A 16,739-nucleotide genomic window follows, 5' to 3' on the forward strand; every position below is an offset into this window, starting at 1 on the left:
TCATCTTCTCTCTGATCAGCAGCAAAGGTGAATACATTTGAATTAAGGAGTAAAAATACTTGTGGGGAAAAACCTGTAGACTAGTAATCGTCAACTGGTGGCCCACGGGAGAATCCTGCCCGCTGAACTGTCCAATCTGCCCTGCAACTGGAATCCAAAATGTTGTTTGGTCCCCACTATTAAAGGCTAAGAATGATTCTTATATATATGATATCTTGTATTAGAGTCAACAGAGTCTTTCTCAAACTGTGGCCCGTGTACCACTGGAGGCACTTTAGCTCCCCCTCTCTTCAGAGAAGTTAAAATGTTTTTCCAGATGCAAGGAAGCTTGCTCATGTGCGCCGCTGGTGTAGTGGTATCATGCAAGACTCCCATTCTTGCGACCTGGGTTCGATTCCCAGGCGGTGCAGTGGTTCCACAGTGTAGGCCGTTTCTTCAGCGTGTGGTCAGTAACGTTTAGAAAATAAACATATGTATGAACAGCCTGTTGTTTTGGATCTTGTGGTACTTGGGAGAAAAACATTATTACAGATACACAGTGTATAAAGTTTTGTGTACCAATGTTGAGAATGACGAGTATGGGAAAACTGGCAAACAGCACAAAAAGCTGACAGTACTATACTTGTATTGATTTGTATTGTGATTCTAAATGTTGTTATTATTAACCATTTATTTTCTTAACTAACTGCTTTTCTTTTCTTTTTTAAAAAAACTTTTTGCAATTAGGCTTGATATCTGCTCCATAATTTGCCATCTTAGTTAATCATTTAGATTGCTTTACTCCAGAGCCTTCTAATGTGGGTGGCATCTACCCTGTCACCCCTGATGATGAAGCTAATTGATGATGATGAAGGTTGACGAAGTTACCAAGAATAGCAAATCAATCATGATTTTATAGCTCCTGACGAGGAGAAGAACCAGTCCTTGAACCTCACCTACAGCACTGGAGACACAGACTGTCGTCCTGACAACATACTGTATGATGAGCAACAGTATGATGGGCCTCACCCAGGACAAATGACAATCCTTTCTGCCCACTCTCTCACGTCTGCACAATCTCTGCAGTTATGACCCAGGAAATCGATAGGAATTAGTTGTCATAACCCTCCCACTTCAGATTCACTTTGGTTCCATTTTTAAATGAAGCTTAATTTAGCATTATATTTCATTTTATATAATCCTAATGGCACTGTCTGCCATCTCTGGGGAATTGTAAAAGATCGTTTGCACCTTAGAAATCTTTATTTCTCCACATGGAGAAGCAGAATCCCTCAGCTTTAAAGGAGGCAAAATGGTAAACTGAATTTTTTAGTTGTTCTGAGCTTGTTTTCCTTTATTAATGCAGGCAAGAATGTAAATAGGCTGAGAGAGAGGGAGAGAGAGAGACTAACCGAATGAATATTGAGTAGTTATTTGGCTTTGAGCAACACATGCCTGTTTATTTATATTTGGATGCATAAATTAGTGTGGAAATGCTGAAAGCGTCTTTGTCCCCTGACATGTGAGTTATCTGCTTCATTACTGCGTGGTCAATATCTTCATTATCACACCGCTGTCATGATCCTACCCCGGGTTAACCAGTCAAGTTACTGTTCTGTTCTGTTTTTTTATTTCCTATCACCTCACCTTGATTGAGCTGGTGGATGAGCTGCAACCAATCCTAGCTTCACCAGACTTGGATGCAGACAACCTTTCACACCTCTATTCACACAGAGAATTTCTACACAAAGAAATAAAAACACTAATGTTGAGACTGTAACAAAACAAGCCGAATATTTTTCTGAATATTGTGCGAACGCCTCTGCCTGTTCGATGAAGCCTTCAGAGAGCAGGAAGTCACAGAGCCCATCTGCTGTTTGTTCTGTCATGAATCAATACGTTCACAGAGTGCTGTTCCTTTTTTCTCCTGACACAGGGATTCTTGTTAGCTAGGTAGAATGTGACCTTGAAACTAAGTTGGAATGATAATAAAGATTTAAATTTTACAATGATGCTGTCCAGACGGAAGTCATTATTATTGGCAGGATGTGCTGATGTTTGGTAGGAAATGTTCATTCATATGGACAGTAACTGCTGAATTTAAGACATTATTTGTCAAGGAAAAAAGAAAGAAAAAACAAATTACTGATACCTTTTTAAATCTTTGACAAAAAACAACTGAAGTAACTCATAGCCATGACATTCACCACAACAATGATTGGTATGCTCCAGCAGGCTCACTTAGCAGAGTACAGAATTTTCCTATGTATTGACTGTGTGTCTCAATGACAGTGCTTCCAGCAGGCAGTGCTGCAGAGGAGGGTGAGGAGGGTGAGGAGGGTGAGGAGGGTGAGGAGGGTGAGGAGGGAGGAGCTGACAAAGTGAGCCCAGGGACTGGCCCGGAATCCAGCAGCATCAATTTGACAGGCCTGATTTGATTTGGTGTGTGCAAGGTATTGCTCTCCGCAAAACTGCTCTGAGATGCAATTCACAGAGACAGTGCAATCCGGCCAAGCCTCCTTTATGCCAGAGGTCTGGGGAATAAGTCTGAGAGGCTTTTGTAAAGTCTCCTCTGCTGCACAGGACATACAGAGACATTTAAAACTTTTCAAAAGTTTTTCTGTGTCACACGCACGCACACACATGTATATATATATATGTGTGTGTGTGTGTCCATATATACATACAGTATATGCATACATACATATGCACACACATATACATATATATATATACTATGAGCCTGTGAAAACCATCAAAAGCTTAGTACATGAAATACCAGCGGCGTTTCTGAGAGGATAAATCCTGGTCTTCTACACCCAGTGCTGCTGCTCATAAACAGTGTGAGGCCATCTCACTGAATGCCTTGGAAAAATATATATGACAGTGTGGAGAAGGGAGTGCAGACCACGGTGTGAAGAACAGCACTTTGAACCAGGCGGGCCTATTTGGTGTGCTGTAACTCTGTGTAGAGCTCCTACTTGACACACCATTTGAAGGTGAGCCAAACAGGTTACGGCCAGATTTTTATTTCGCCTCCAGCTATCGGCCCTAAGTAAGTAACCCAGTTATATTTGTAGGAGCTCGCTGCTTAAAAAAATGAAAGATTTTTTTTTTTACTTGGTATTTATTATTTATTTTACAATGTGTAGGTTGTATATATACTGTATATGTTTCTATTTCTCATCCCAGTGCACATACCCCTGAGTGCTATATTATAATATAATATCATTACTGGTTATATGTTTCTGTTTTGATGTTATAAATATGGTATTATAGTATTAATATTACTATTATAACTGACATTATACTGCTTTAATATTTGATGATTTCCCTCGGCTGCATGTATCTAAGTGCTCGATTACTGTTCAATGTTGACAGTATATTGTTTTGGAAGATCTTACTCCCTTCCCTCTTGCCTGGGCCTCCGTGTTAATTAGGATTATCACTCTCACCTGTGTCCTGTGTGTTTCTGGTTGATTAGTCTGACTCATGTCACCTGGTGCCCTGGGTAGAAATACCTCCTTCCTCCATTCAGTCCTCTTTGGTTCATTGTCCACTGTAGTTCTGTGTTTCAAGCTGTGTGTTCATTGTGCCTCATGTCCACGTCTGAGTTCATGCTTATGTCCTGTCAGGAGGACGAAGTGAAAGTGAAGTGAATTATTGTCGTCGATGCACAGCTCACCAATGAAATTTGTCCTCTACCTTAGTGAGCAGGCAGCAGCTCAAGCTAGGCACCCAGGGAGCTGTGTGTAGGGACAAGTTGACTTGTGGATTTGAACCTACAACCAGGCCACCACTGCCCCTTGTAGTAGGTAATGTGAATTTTACCATCAATTACCATGTTTATTTGTATCTCTGTGAAACAATTGCACTGAAACAATGACTTTAAATACATAAAAGCAAATGATAAATGTGAATTCTTAACACCACTGCTGTGTTGTAGAATAAAATAGACACTTTACAGTGTCCTTGCTGTGGCTGGTTTGTTCAGACACTGCATTAACGTGCAGTAAAACAAATGTATATATAATCCATATACTGCAGTACATGTTCTTATTTGTTTGGTCGATTTGAGCCTTTGCTGATTTTTTTTTTTCCACCCTTTACTGGAGACCATTGCTATGACAACCAGTTGACCTGTTTACAGTGTGACCATGACATGAACAAACAAATGTCAGCTTAGAGACTTCATTAACTTTGTTTTTAAGGGCTTCCCAGTGTTACTGCAGTTTAACCAATCTAGCCTAAACTGGTATGACGTTGGACGTGTACGATGACAATAGTTACTGTCTTGTTATGACCATTCCAATGTTCTAGCTCAGTGCCTTCTTTCTTTGAAAAATTAGAGCTCAAATTAACCCTCAAATTAAGTTTTGGTTTGGTTAAAATCTGATGTTTTCTTTAAATTACTAATTTTTTAGGGTTGAAAAATAAAATCAATATCTGAGCTTGATGCTTGACAAAGAAATCCAGACACATGTAAACATGTAAAACGTTTCAAAGTTATACATGACTCCTAAGAGACTCCTGTTGTCCACTTGATGTCTTTGCTCTTCTGTGGTGTTTTACATCTGTTTCGGCTGAATCCTCCTTTTTTTAGTCGCCATGCAACACAGACAACCAACCGACTTTGTTCTGTTTATGATGAGTCTTCACACACACGATGAAGTGCGCAGCCAGAATATAAATAAATATTTAGAAAGGCCAGTGCTGTGTCTGAATGTCCCGGCTTGTCAGAAGTCAGTGAGGTTGAAAGTAAACGTCACACTGGACATAAAAGTAACAGATATATAACTAACAGAGTGCGGTCTCCTCACTTAAAGACAAACACTTCAGCACAAATCGTCCGAGGCATATTTCAACAAATTTGTCTGCTTCGTGAAATGCCAGCCTCTCTGCGCTGCCATTGTTTCAATCAACGTTTATGGCTCACTGTGGTGCTCTTTGAGCGCCCCTCTCGCTGAAGAAAACAACCTCAATTAATTCTGTTCGTCAGTGTGACGCCCTTTAAATGAAAGCTCACCGCGGCAAATCCCTCCGCGGGAACAAAAAAACCACCTGACAGCTTGTATTACAGCGAAACTGTGGCGGTTGTCACACCTCTCAAACGTGGCATTTGAAGGTATAAGCAGTTGATTATCACTTGTGATTTTATGTTATTTTTTTCTTTTTGTGAGAAGGATGCTCTTCAAGGTGTGGGTCAGGGGTTGGCTCAGGGAGCGGCGTCAGTAAATTATAGACCGCTGCCCTTGTCAAAGAAAACCTGCTGCTGGCTGTGATGTGGTTTGTGCGCGATTCCTGTCTTTCACAAACACTTGGTGCAGAATGACGTGCGGCACTTTAGACAACAATTATTAGTGTTTAGCAGGTGGACACTTGATCACTGTGAATGAGTCTGAATGGGGATGATAAATTGCTGAATATATTACTGAAGAGAGACCCTGTGCTATAATTTGTCACTCTAAAGGTTCAACACAGAGGGAGGAAAAAAGTCAGTGATTATCCCTGACACTCCAGGTCGTAGTCTATCTTCAAATGCGTATCTGCTAACCTCCAGCCTCTCACCCGTAACTCACCCTGGCCTTCCTCCCTGTCAGTCACAGTGATTCTCTGTGAAACCTTCTTCTTTCGCTGTCAACCTCTCTGCTCCCGATCGCAGGCAGCAGAGGGACGCATTTTAAAAAGCAATAACCATGGTTTTTAGTGGCCCCCGGAGCGCTAAATGACCACCATCCATCTGCAAGGCAGCTAACAGTGCCGTTGATCAATACCGCCGAGTCGAGGATCACAACGCCACATGCTGACATTTCACGCTTTCTAAATGTTATCCTCCATTCTGCAGCCTAATCACATTTCTCAGCTGTTATGAGAATGTCGCTGCAAGGAAGAGACATGAAAGAACTTGGAAGAAGAGTGAAATACATTGAGGAGAAGGCTTAATGTAAGAGCAGCACATTAAACCTGGCACTTGGTTTAGTTCTTCATTACACACGTCTGCTGGATCTCAGTTAACGCCTGTAAATTTAAAACTGAGGCTGACCTGAGCAAATGTCACTGAAGCCCTGTTAAAAAGGAGACGATTTCTACTGTCGGTACCTGAGAAGGCTGCAGCTGCAATGACTCACTTACCCACTAGGGTGTTTTTGTGGCATTGTTCACCTTGCAACGCTAAATTCTAACTTGTATTTTTCTCGACATTTTTCCATCATTGCGTAATGTCTGTATCTAAGCACGGAGATCTATCTGTCTTTCAGTTTTTTCTGTTGTCACGATTAATCCCAATGAAGCAACATGATCATGATCTCCATTTTTGAACAATTCTGTTCACAAACCAAATGTTTAACCAAAAATTCTCCCTGTTGTCGTACCATCAAAAACAACCAAAAATCAGGCGGCGAGCACTGAGCGTGTGGCATCAGTCGGAATATACACGTAAAAAAAAATGTCTGATTTTGCCGTATTTTTTGAGCTGGGCGATTTCTTTTATCAGTGAAAGAGGAAAGCAAGTCTTAGAACCTTTGACTCGTGTATCTAAGGAGTCCCTGCTAGCTAAAGTACTTCCATTTTTTTCCCTCTTGTGCTACAAATTTGTGCAATAGAAAAGATAAGGTCTTTACCTTGAAATATTTTTTTTTGTTGTTGTTGTTGATTTGTTACTGGATAAAACATTTTACCTTAAACATCCCTGGTACTCACCAGATTTCAAATTCCCTGGTACATCCTGGTACATAGCGAGGACCCACAGCACGGCCGTCCCTCCAGCTCTTCTCAGGTCCGCTGAAGTGTTTATTTCTGAATTGTGCTCAGACCTGGACAGACTTCTCTCAGCAGGGTTTATTCTCGGCACTGCACTCTGACAGCATCATAACCCTTTTATGATTGTAATACTGTTCATCATAGTGAACTGTTGAGGCGGAGATTTCAAAAGCCTCAGTACTTACTGACCTGGACAGCAGGGCTGTTGGAATCAAACAATTGTCTGTGTGTGTTTACAGGGTGTTTTGTTCAGAGGAAAATAACTTTGAAAAATTCATTCTTGTCTGTGTCACTTCACTGTTCTGAACATTTATGCTCTCCAAACTTGAGTGAGAAGTTTGTCTGAATTTAATCAGGTATAAAAGACCATGTTGGACCAGGACCAAGGATAGTTGATTCAGGACAAATAATCTGATACAAGAAAAAAAAGATAAACAACAGTGAGTCAAAACGCTCTAAACTAAAAAAATATCATTACACAGGCTACGTTTAAGTTAACAAATGTTTGCAAGCACTGGTTCCATTGACTTTCCTTCCAGTTTGGGTTTAAAAAAAAAGTTTCTATATTTTGACAGGTTTCCTAATTAAAAATGAAAACTTTAATCAGATTTTTAAAACTCTTCATTCTGGAGGATTGAAAATCTGATCAAAGAAATTATAGCGCCTCTAGTGTAGCTATTGATATTGACACTTGATCTGACTTTTTCACTTTCCCGTTATATTAGGTCTGAATTGTTTCTTCTTCATCTTTTCTTCACCTAATTTTCAGTTAAAATAAAATAATCAAGGTGACTTGAACATACTGACTTTAAATTTTGTATTTAAACAATTAAAAAATAACTTGTTTTACTAACTACAACATGTTGCGGGGGAAAGGAGCACAGAAATTCTTAAAGTGTAACATAATAAATTGAAGTGCTGACAGCGTGTGTTTTTACAATACAGCCCATCTGGTAATTCAGTAAAGCATTAAGTTATATCACACCCAATATTTTATTAAGTAAACGCTCTTTAAAGTAAAGTGCAGCAGAGGAAAGTTGCCCGTGTTTATTTTGATAATGTGAAGTACTAATACAGAAGCCACGCTGCTGAGGAAACAGCAGGTGTGATGTTTCCACAAACAGAATACATTTATATTCCCTCTCTATTCTCCATGGGTATTGGTGAAGTAGTGTGGGCAAAAAAAACTTTACTTCAAAGTATAATCAACCGTTCAGTGATTGAAGGCCTGACGCCCTTGTGTGTCCTCAGTTGCCGGGAAAGTTTGGGTCCTAGATTGAGTGACTGAAACTTTTGATGAACTTAACTCCTGAACCGGAGAATCACCCATCAACTGATAAATAACACTGATATAAAAAAGAAAGTCCCTGTTGTATCCAGGGTTTAATTAAGCTTTTTAATTACTAAATGATAAATGTAGCATTTTAAATGAGTTTGTAGCAAAAAAACAGTGTAACGTTAAATAAAGTCTAGAGTTTTGTAACATATTATTGAGCTGTTGTGTTGTTAGGTTAGGAAGGTTGGGCGCTGTAGATACCCATGGGGAGGTATCAGTTAATAAGGGATGCTTAGCATGTAGCAATTGAACAAGGTGTTAGCCATAATCGAGTGTGTAGCTTGTTAGTGGCAGATGAGTACGTAGCATATTGTTTGTGAGTTAGTCATCAACAAGCTATTCATGCTAACACCATCGTCTTCTTTGACCTTGGCATCATCTTAGGTTAGGGAGGTTGGTTTTTAACCAGAAGGTTAGGCACTGTTGATACCCTCAGGGAGGTATTGTACAAATCTGTTTTCGAAGCTAACAGCCTTTGCTAGCTGCCAGTGCTTCATATAAGTCAAACAATTGAATGACTTATTAGCACATAAACAGGGAGAATAACGTATTTAAATTCCTACAAAGAAAAAACGTATCCAAACATTTTTATGAGGGATTTCTAGGAGCCATTGAAATGGCAATGCTCCAGGCAAATATCTCTCCACCTTTGCTGATGACACAGCTATTTATTTATCTGCCAATACCTCAGCCAACAATGGAGAATGTCTTTATTTGACTTTAGGCCATAGCAAAACTGTATCTATTCATTCCTGTGCCGTGCCAATTTACAACAGTTGTAAATGAAGGACAAATACATTTCAGCTGTTTCTGAACAATAGAAACACACGGGCGTCACTGAAGGCAGTCCACTTATTCATGCACGTAATGACATTTTCACCTTTGTCATATTACACTTCTGTCTGGGGCCAGGCTTCACAGAAACCTATCCAACCGGTTACAGAAACAAACTCCAGAAGGATTTGAAAAAATGTAATGGCAGCAATGCATAATTTGTGTAAAGTACCACACGCTCAGCTCCTGACAGTTTAATCAAACCCGCCTTTATCAAACAGATTTTTTAAAGTAGACAAATATGCCCCACTTGTATTCTTTTCATACATCATATCAAACAAATAACAATAGAAGTCTAACCACCAGAGGATCTGGAATGTTGGTAGGACATTTTCATCAAAGGACAAAAATGTTCTGAACACATTTAATTGAAAATAAATTACATAACCAAAATTAAACCTGTGATATCTGAGAACTCATTCTCTCAGTCGTTGTTAGATGTAAGTGGCAGTACGACTAACAGAAAAACACAACCAGGAAGCTTCAGATACACACATTAATTTCTGTTTGTTTAAATTACACATCAGGAACCACATGGTGGAGAAGTGGTTTATGCTGTTGCCTCAGTGAGAATGACAGTGGTTCAATGCCTGGTGGTTACTGGATAGTCTTTCTGAATGGAGTTTGAATATACTTGGGTTTCCTCCCACAGTTCATAATAATGTACTGTAGTATAAGGTTAACAGTTTATTCTGCACTGACTACAGTTGTGACTGTGACAGCGTATGATGGTTTGTTGCTACACGTGATCCTGTGATTGATTGTCCATGATACAGAAGCTGCACCCTCACCTGGAGATTGCTGTAAATGGCACCCTGGTGACCCTGAAAACGATCGGTAGAAGATGAATGTATAAATATTGTATATACTGGATGTCAAAGATGTCAGTGATATGTTATCAGCTGCTCCTCCCTTAAGATCATAATCACCAGAACCGTGACTGAGGGCTCACCGAGGCGTTAGAAGAAAGTCGGCCTCATATCACAGCAGTCAGATTGAGACAGTGAGATTTTTTTTCCTTGAGACGGAAAGTCAGTGTTTTGGGGGGTTCCACTTTTGATATCGCTGTCGTTTTCATCTACACTTTCATGTGCACTCTGATGCAGCAGTGGAAGATCGATAAAGGCTGTCTATGCACCTGAAATTCACAAGTTCCTACAAAATAGCAGTTATCTTACATCCACCCACTTTGTTCGTCATTTCTCTTTTGTGTTTTCCTGTAAAGTCATAAGCAGCATCAAACAGCATTGAAAATAGTGATTCAGTGATTAAAGATTTAAAGATGAAGTCAGTTTTTTGTTTAATTCTAACGGTATTTTATCTCTGTGAGCCTTGAGCATGTCAGTTCTTGTCAATGGCCTCTAGGTAGCGCTAAGTGTAAATTTAAAGCCCTGTTCTGTGACTTACATGAACTGGTGCCATGGTTATTTTCAAGACACATTTAGAATGATTATCTACTGGCCATTAGAAATGCACACTATCTAAACCCTTAGCACAGACGGTAGCATGTTGTCATTGCATATTTACAGATTGAACAAAGTGTTAGCCATAATCCACTGTACAGCTTGTTAGTGGCAGGTGAGTACGTAGCATGTTGTTTGCGAGTTAGTCATGAACAAGCTATTCATGCTAACACCATCTTTTATTTTGACCTTTACTGGCATATATACATCTTGTAAGTTGTAAGACTGCCACCTACTGGATCTATTTTTGAATAGTAGAACTGTGAAGTTTGAAGATCAAGGGTTAAAGTTTCTTCACGTCACATTTCGTGAGAATCCTGTTACCAGAGAGAACAGTGACTTTAATGATCCACTTTTCTCTAGGTCACAGATTTGTTCAGGACAACTGTACAACAGAGTGTTTGAAGTGTATTAAAGTTTTCTATAAAAAGACACTTTGGTTGTAAATCTGTCACAGAATTCAATGGTGTAATGAGACAGTGTTAATTGGCTATAAATGCAGCTATGATTGATTGTCTTTGGGAGACGGAGACACGCTCTTAAACTCAGATTAAACAGGCCCTTGCTGCTTTATCGCCTCATGTCGACAACAATCTCCAGGAAGAATCTAAACTCACACTGTTGGTGTGCTTGTCACCCACAGACAGGCTCTCCCAGGGCTCTGACTCTGAACAAAGTTAACATGTCTGTTTTATAAACTGTTATCAGTCGACCCTGGCCCTGCACTGCACACAAAGAAACTCGTATTTTTTGTTATAAGGCTTATATCCTGTGCACAATATATCAACACTTTGCAAAGAGAGAGCAGGGTCAAAAAGGCCGGTGAAATTATTTGTCATTTTGAACACTCTGGTTCAGCCCTATGTTGTTGATTAAATGTGCTTTTTAACAAATAAATCTATTTGTTTTCCTGGCCTAGGAAGGAAGGCTTTTCTTTACAAAGGTGTTGTGTTGTAGATATTTCAGCCACTGGTGTTTTCAAGATTAAAAAATTAAATGTGTGTTTTTGATTATACTTTGCCGGAGGTGTTTTCTATCTGTGCACTAAAGTCAATAAAAATGTATTGCTAACCTTGACTTTGTCAACACTTACAATCTGGAAATGGGTCAAGGATAATAGAGGTATATAATAATAATAATAATAATAATAATAATGATAATAATAACAATAATACATATTATTATACATATTATTTCTGTTTATTTCTGTCACCCAAGGGCAACTTACGTATATTTAAACTTATATTTAAGTTGGTAAAAACAAGTTGGAGTGTGTGTTTGCGTGCGTGGTGTTAAAACCTGACATTCAGGAAGATCTGAAGTCAAATGGCTACAGAAGGTAGCGGCCCATGATGACAAGTGTAGATAAGTGATTATGTGTTGGTTTCGGGAAAGCAAGCGATTCCTCAGCCCTGCAGGCAGTCAGTGAGGTATTTCTGCTGCGTGGAGAGGAGACTCGAACATCAAAAACCCAGCGAGCTGGGAACTGCTGCTGCACTTTGAGAGATCAGAGATAGAGTTTACATCTGCAGGTTTTGTCATCGCAGGGTTTGTTGCTGTAGGCATGAGAAATGTATCGTTGCACCAACGGGACGTGTTGTTTATTGTCCACTTTTAATGCAAAAGGAAAAGCAAACAGGAAGTGAGAGTCTGCAGGAGACGAGACAACCAAGTAAATACGTTTGAAAACACAGCAGCATTCTAATTACGCACAATTTGAGCCAATATTGACAAAAGTAATTTGAATAATTTGCTAAAGCAAACAAATGTTTTTTTTTAGTTTATTCGCCTGTTGGAGGAACTAACTGCTTCATTTTGATTAAGCTAGAAACTAGCTCCGTGCGTGATCATACATCCTGTATCCTTCCACTGAGATCAAATTTAAGTCTTGCATGAATAATTTTCCCATCTGGGAGCAGTCTATTTAGCATAAGTGATTCATCTCTCTGGGCATAAAACATAGCGTTGATCTTACAGGACCAAAAAAGCACGTATTCCAAGATTCCTAGAAGTCAAGTAGACTCACTTTTTTACATCATGCTCCTTAACAAAGAAGAGTCAGTGCTACTTCATGTTATTTTTCAAGATCAACATGATCAACAGCAAAACTGGTCCACCTCAGCAAGAAAAGTAAGATGTATGGCACTCGCTTGAATTCCATATGGCGACGCTGCCAGGTAATTACTCTGTAATTACTTTGAATGTTTGTACTTTGGACCATTTCCTCCACCAGCTGTCATCTATGAGGCATCTGCGGGATATGAAGGAGCGTCGCGGTTCACACCACAGCCATCCTCTGACCCCCCAGAGCTACCTGCTCATTAACCAACACATAAAAAGTGCAGCGACAGTTCCCCTGTCTCCCTTCTGTACTCATTGGATCCTTCACTCTGCAGTATCTTTTTTAAAAGTCATATACACCACAAACCCCAGCTTTAATAAACAGTAGCAACTGCTGGAAATGTGTCAACTCTTATAATCAGCTGGATCTGAACTTCACTGTGAGACTAATTGGATACTGACACAGGCTGCCAGGTCAGGCATAGACTGCTGTGAAAATAGAGCATGTAGTAAAAGGTGTATTGTTCAGTACCTCACACACCATGTCTTGTGCACCATAGAAAAATCAACAATAAAACTGTATCATTATAAACTACACTTAGTTTGTGTTATTAATATGGGTCTACATTTAAGCCTTAGGACATTCAACATTGGGTCTGTGACCCATTACAGGAGTCATTTTTGTTTCCAGTAATTTTTGTAAATTGTAAAGTGTACCACTAGACAGCGCTCGTGTACCACTGGTGGCACGCATACCACAGTTTGAGAACCACTGCCTTATTTTATATAAGTCCCGTTTCATGTCATGGTGACTTGCTATTCTTAGCTGTAAAATAGTTTTGACAATTAACAGACCATTCTTATTGGCTGAAGGTCGATGACCAACCGTCATGGCTGTATCAATATGTCCTTATCATATTCTATGTTTGTAAAAAGATTTGAAACTACAATAGCTGTTTCCTCTCCATCAGGTGATTTGCTCAGCTCCTTCCTCTCAGTTGGTCTGAATTCTCTCTGCTCGTGTCACTCATCTTGACGATCTGTCTCCTGTGAATGCAGCCAGCCTAAGGCTTAGCTAAATGCCATCAATAAAGATACCACATGTCTTGGCAGTGAACGTGGAGCTGCGGTACATGAGGATGGTTCAGGGAGGAAGGGTACGGCGCTCATTCTTTCAAAAAGCTCTTTAAAAGGTGTCACGGGAAAGGGGAGATTTATAAAGTTAAGTAAGGAGAGTAAATTTGGGGTTTTGGTAGTTTTGCAGGGCAGCTGTGATTTTTTTTAAGGGGGGGTGTCTCGCTGTTTGATAGACAGAGGAATACTACTACTACTAATGTTTTCTGCTGCCATTGTCTCTGAGATCTCACTGGCTCATCTCTTATCCAGCTGACAGACGTATTCCACTCCATAGTTTGAGGGCAGCGTGGCAGTAGTGAGGCTGTGGTAATCTGTGTGGATTTCAAGGCAGCAGCTGCGTTCATTCAAAACAATAATGTTAGTTTGATAAGCCTTACTTGATCTTTTTGAGCATTTCCACCTCTGCTGTTTTCAAGGCTTCAGCTTGTAGCTTCTAATCTCACAAATGTTTTACTGTTTAAAAAAAAATACTCACTTCAGCTTCGGTACTGTATTCAAGTGAAGATTATCTTCTCTAACTGCTGTGTATAGAACAGGCAGAATTAAGCTTCAGGAAGTCAATAGAAAAGGTCAAAAATGCACAGAGAGGTTTAATGTTTTTAGAGTTTCGTTTAGAATTTCTTTCATTTTAAGAACAAGTGAACGCTTTGTTCCCTGTGAAACAGTGTGTGTGCAAGTTTACTCTCCACTTTCCTCTGATCAGTACTTCCAGCAGGTGATGTCTAACATCCTTTCTTCCACTCAGTGTTTTGTCATGGTATTTATAAAGGCTTTCAACAGTTTCAGCACAACAATGATAAAACAAGCATTTAAGCCAGAGAGGTTTCCTAACAGTCCTGACGATTCTCAGTTTGTTAAGGTATTTCATCGATCCAGTTGCCGACAGCTTGGCTTCTTGTTGTGATGATTAAACATATTGTCACATGAAACTGTGCCACAGCAAAAAGCAGGACAGTGGTGAAGAAATGGAGATGCTCAGCTCCCAGTGCAGCAGTCCCAGCGAGGCAGAGGAAACGTGCAGAAGAGTGTCATCTGATTTCCCACAGTGCAGCTTTCAGACACGCCACAGTGACTCTGCACAGTCCCAGTGGAGCTCCAACCACAGGAGTCTGCACAACTCATTATCCATCTTTTTTAAATTTCAAAAGAGTAACACATTCAAGCTGAAAATAATTGGATTAAAAAGAAGATGTTGTTATAAAAGAAATGCTCTTAATAATTTGTGGAAAGGATGCTACATAATCCTGGTATAATTATTGAATTAACGTATTTCTTGTAATTACTAACAAAGACACAGTGTTTTATTTACATCACTGCAGTTTTACATGGAAACATGTAAAAAACATGGAAACATCTGATGACAGATTTTATTTCCACTGTGAGCTGAGGCTGAAAGAACTGAAGAGTTACTGCTCTGTATTAATAAAGCAGCAGCTCGCTGTGGTAACCCTGTGTCCCTCAGGTCAAATTGGCCCAAGATGTGTTTAGGATTTAACTTCATAATCCTTAAACACATACTGTTAACAGTTTTGGTTTTACATTGCTGAAGAGCAGACATGGCCATGATTTTTGATAGATTCCGAACACAGCAGATATTTTAGGACTAGTTCTTTTTTTGGCATTTATCTAAAGAAATTCCTCTTTATTCATTTTATTATTTTTATAATGTCAGTGAAGGCATCAGTCCATGGCATCCCCAGGATACGGCTCTTAAAATCAATGTACATGTTTGCTTGATTAGAACTAGAATTCAAGAAGATTTGTAACCAGTAACCACAACCAGTTACTAGTTTACCTGGTACTTGACTAACCTCCCAGGATGTTACTCACTGAAAGCAACTTTTTCAAAGTGTTTCTTTGGCATCAGATCAACTCAGTATTTGCATCTTGAGAATTGTTTTTACATGGATGGCCTGATGTAGTCAGTCAAATGTTGTGGTTACCCAGGTTTGATTCCAGCCTGGGGTCATGTTCTGCATCACTTCCTTCTCTCTCTCTCTCTTTCTCTCTCTCTCTCTCTCTCTCTCTTAAACTTTCCCTGTCCTTCCCTAAGGTCTTATCTAGAAATGCTTACAAAAATAACTACATATGGCATTTACTACTCTATGTCCTTGACTCTTTTCCATTAAAAATGTAGTTCCAAAGGCAGTTCAGTGGGTGGCCAGCAATTCCGGGGGTGGCCACCCCAACTGTGACCTAGATAAGCAAGGGCAGATAAAGAAAAAGAAGCAAAATACCGTAATGCAATGAACTCAGTCGCTCTTTGGCACAAATGTTTTTTATTTGTTTATTTTTTAGATCCAATAGCAAAATAGAAAGATTCAAGGTTAGTGGTGCAGAGATGGTAGATATTAAAAAAAAAAAAAATATTCGAAGCAGAGAAACAGACACTTGTGTCTTGTTATTGAACCCTTGACATTCATTTCACCTCTTGATACATAGTTACATTAATTGCACATGGTGCTGAGTAAACGTTTAGGACTAAAAACAGGGCAGAGTTGAGGTAAACATTTCCATACATTTTATTCAAGACAAAGGTCAAAAAACAGAAAATAACACTGTGAACTGTTCACAGGGGAAAAAAGAAAGATGCTTTAATGTTTTTATGAATAAAAAAAGGAGGACCTTCTGCAGGAACAACCTGTTACCTTCCCACTTATACAGTACCAGGGTGTCACTTCTGCAGCTAATAAAACAATCACACGTTGATTTACTTTGCGTTAGGCATTCATGCCTGACTAGGCATTAAACAACACCGTGACATCCTCTGTGTTCTGTTCCACACTACTGCAGACGTTTACAACACAACGCAATAATGTGACGTGATGGGCTGTAATTCAACAGCCTGGAGTCCTCACTGCATTTGAATTTGATCAGACCGATCAAAAACACTGAATTCTCCCTACTGGAATCTCCGTCATCGGTGGTGGAAAAATTCCCATCTTTCGGTTTTTCTCTATCCGTAAGCAACTCAGGGCAATAGAGACATCCCTCAGGGCAATAAAAAGTGATTTATTTACTAAACTTGACAAAAGTCATCACTTTTTTGGAGAAACACATAATATATGGAGTGGCGTTGGTACCAGATGAAGTATAAACCAGGGTTTAATTTCTCCTTCAAGGACTCCTGTGAAAGATGCACCTTCAGCGGGAACCAACGGAGACGAGTA

At 39.6% G+C, this 16,739-nt stretch overlaps 1 long non-coding RNA gene and 1 other non-coding gene across 2 annotated transcripts in view; both read left to right on the plus strand.

Moving 5' to 3' along the window:
* The first annotated feature begins 338 nt into the window (after positions 1-338).
* On the plus strand, positions 339-409 carry trnag-ccc (transfer RNA glycine (anticodon CCC)). The gene has a single exon. It is a non-coding gene; the product is annotated as a tRNA-Gly (tRNA).
* A 1,903-nt stretch (positions 410-2,312) lies between these two features.
* Positions 2,313-16,739, plus strand: part of LOC112487875 (uncharacterized) — a 19,624-nt gene continuing 5,197 nt past the window's right edge. The window contains exon 1 of the long non-coding RNA XR_003051374.1: positions 2,313-3,794. This is a non-coding gene — a long non-coding RNA (uncharacterized LOC112487875). The remainder of the gene's footprint in view (positions 3,795-16,739) is intronic.

This window comes from Cynoglossus semilaevis, chromosome 12 (genome assembly GCF_000523025.1).
Source record: "Cynoglossus semilaevis isolate Cse_v1.0 chromosome 12, Cse_v1.0, whole genome shotgun sequence".
In the NCBI taxonomy this organism is placed as follows: Eukaryota; Metazoa; Chordata; class Actinopteri; order Pleuronectiformes; family Cynoglossidae; genus Cynoglossus; species Cynoglossus semilaevis.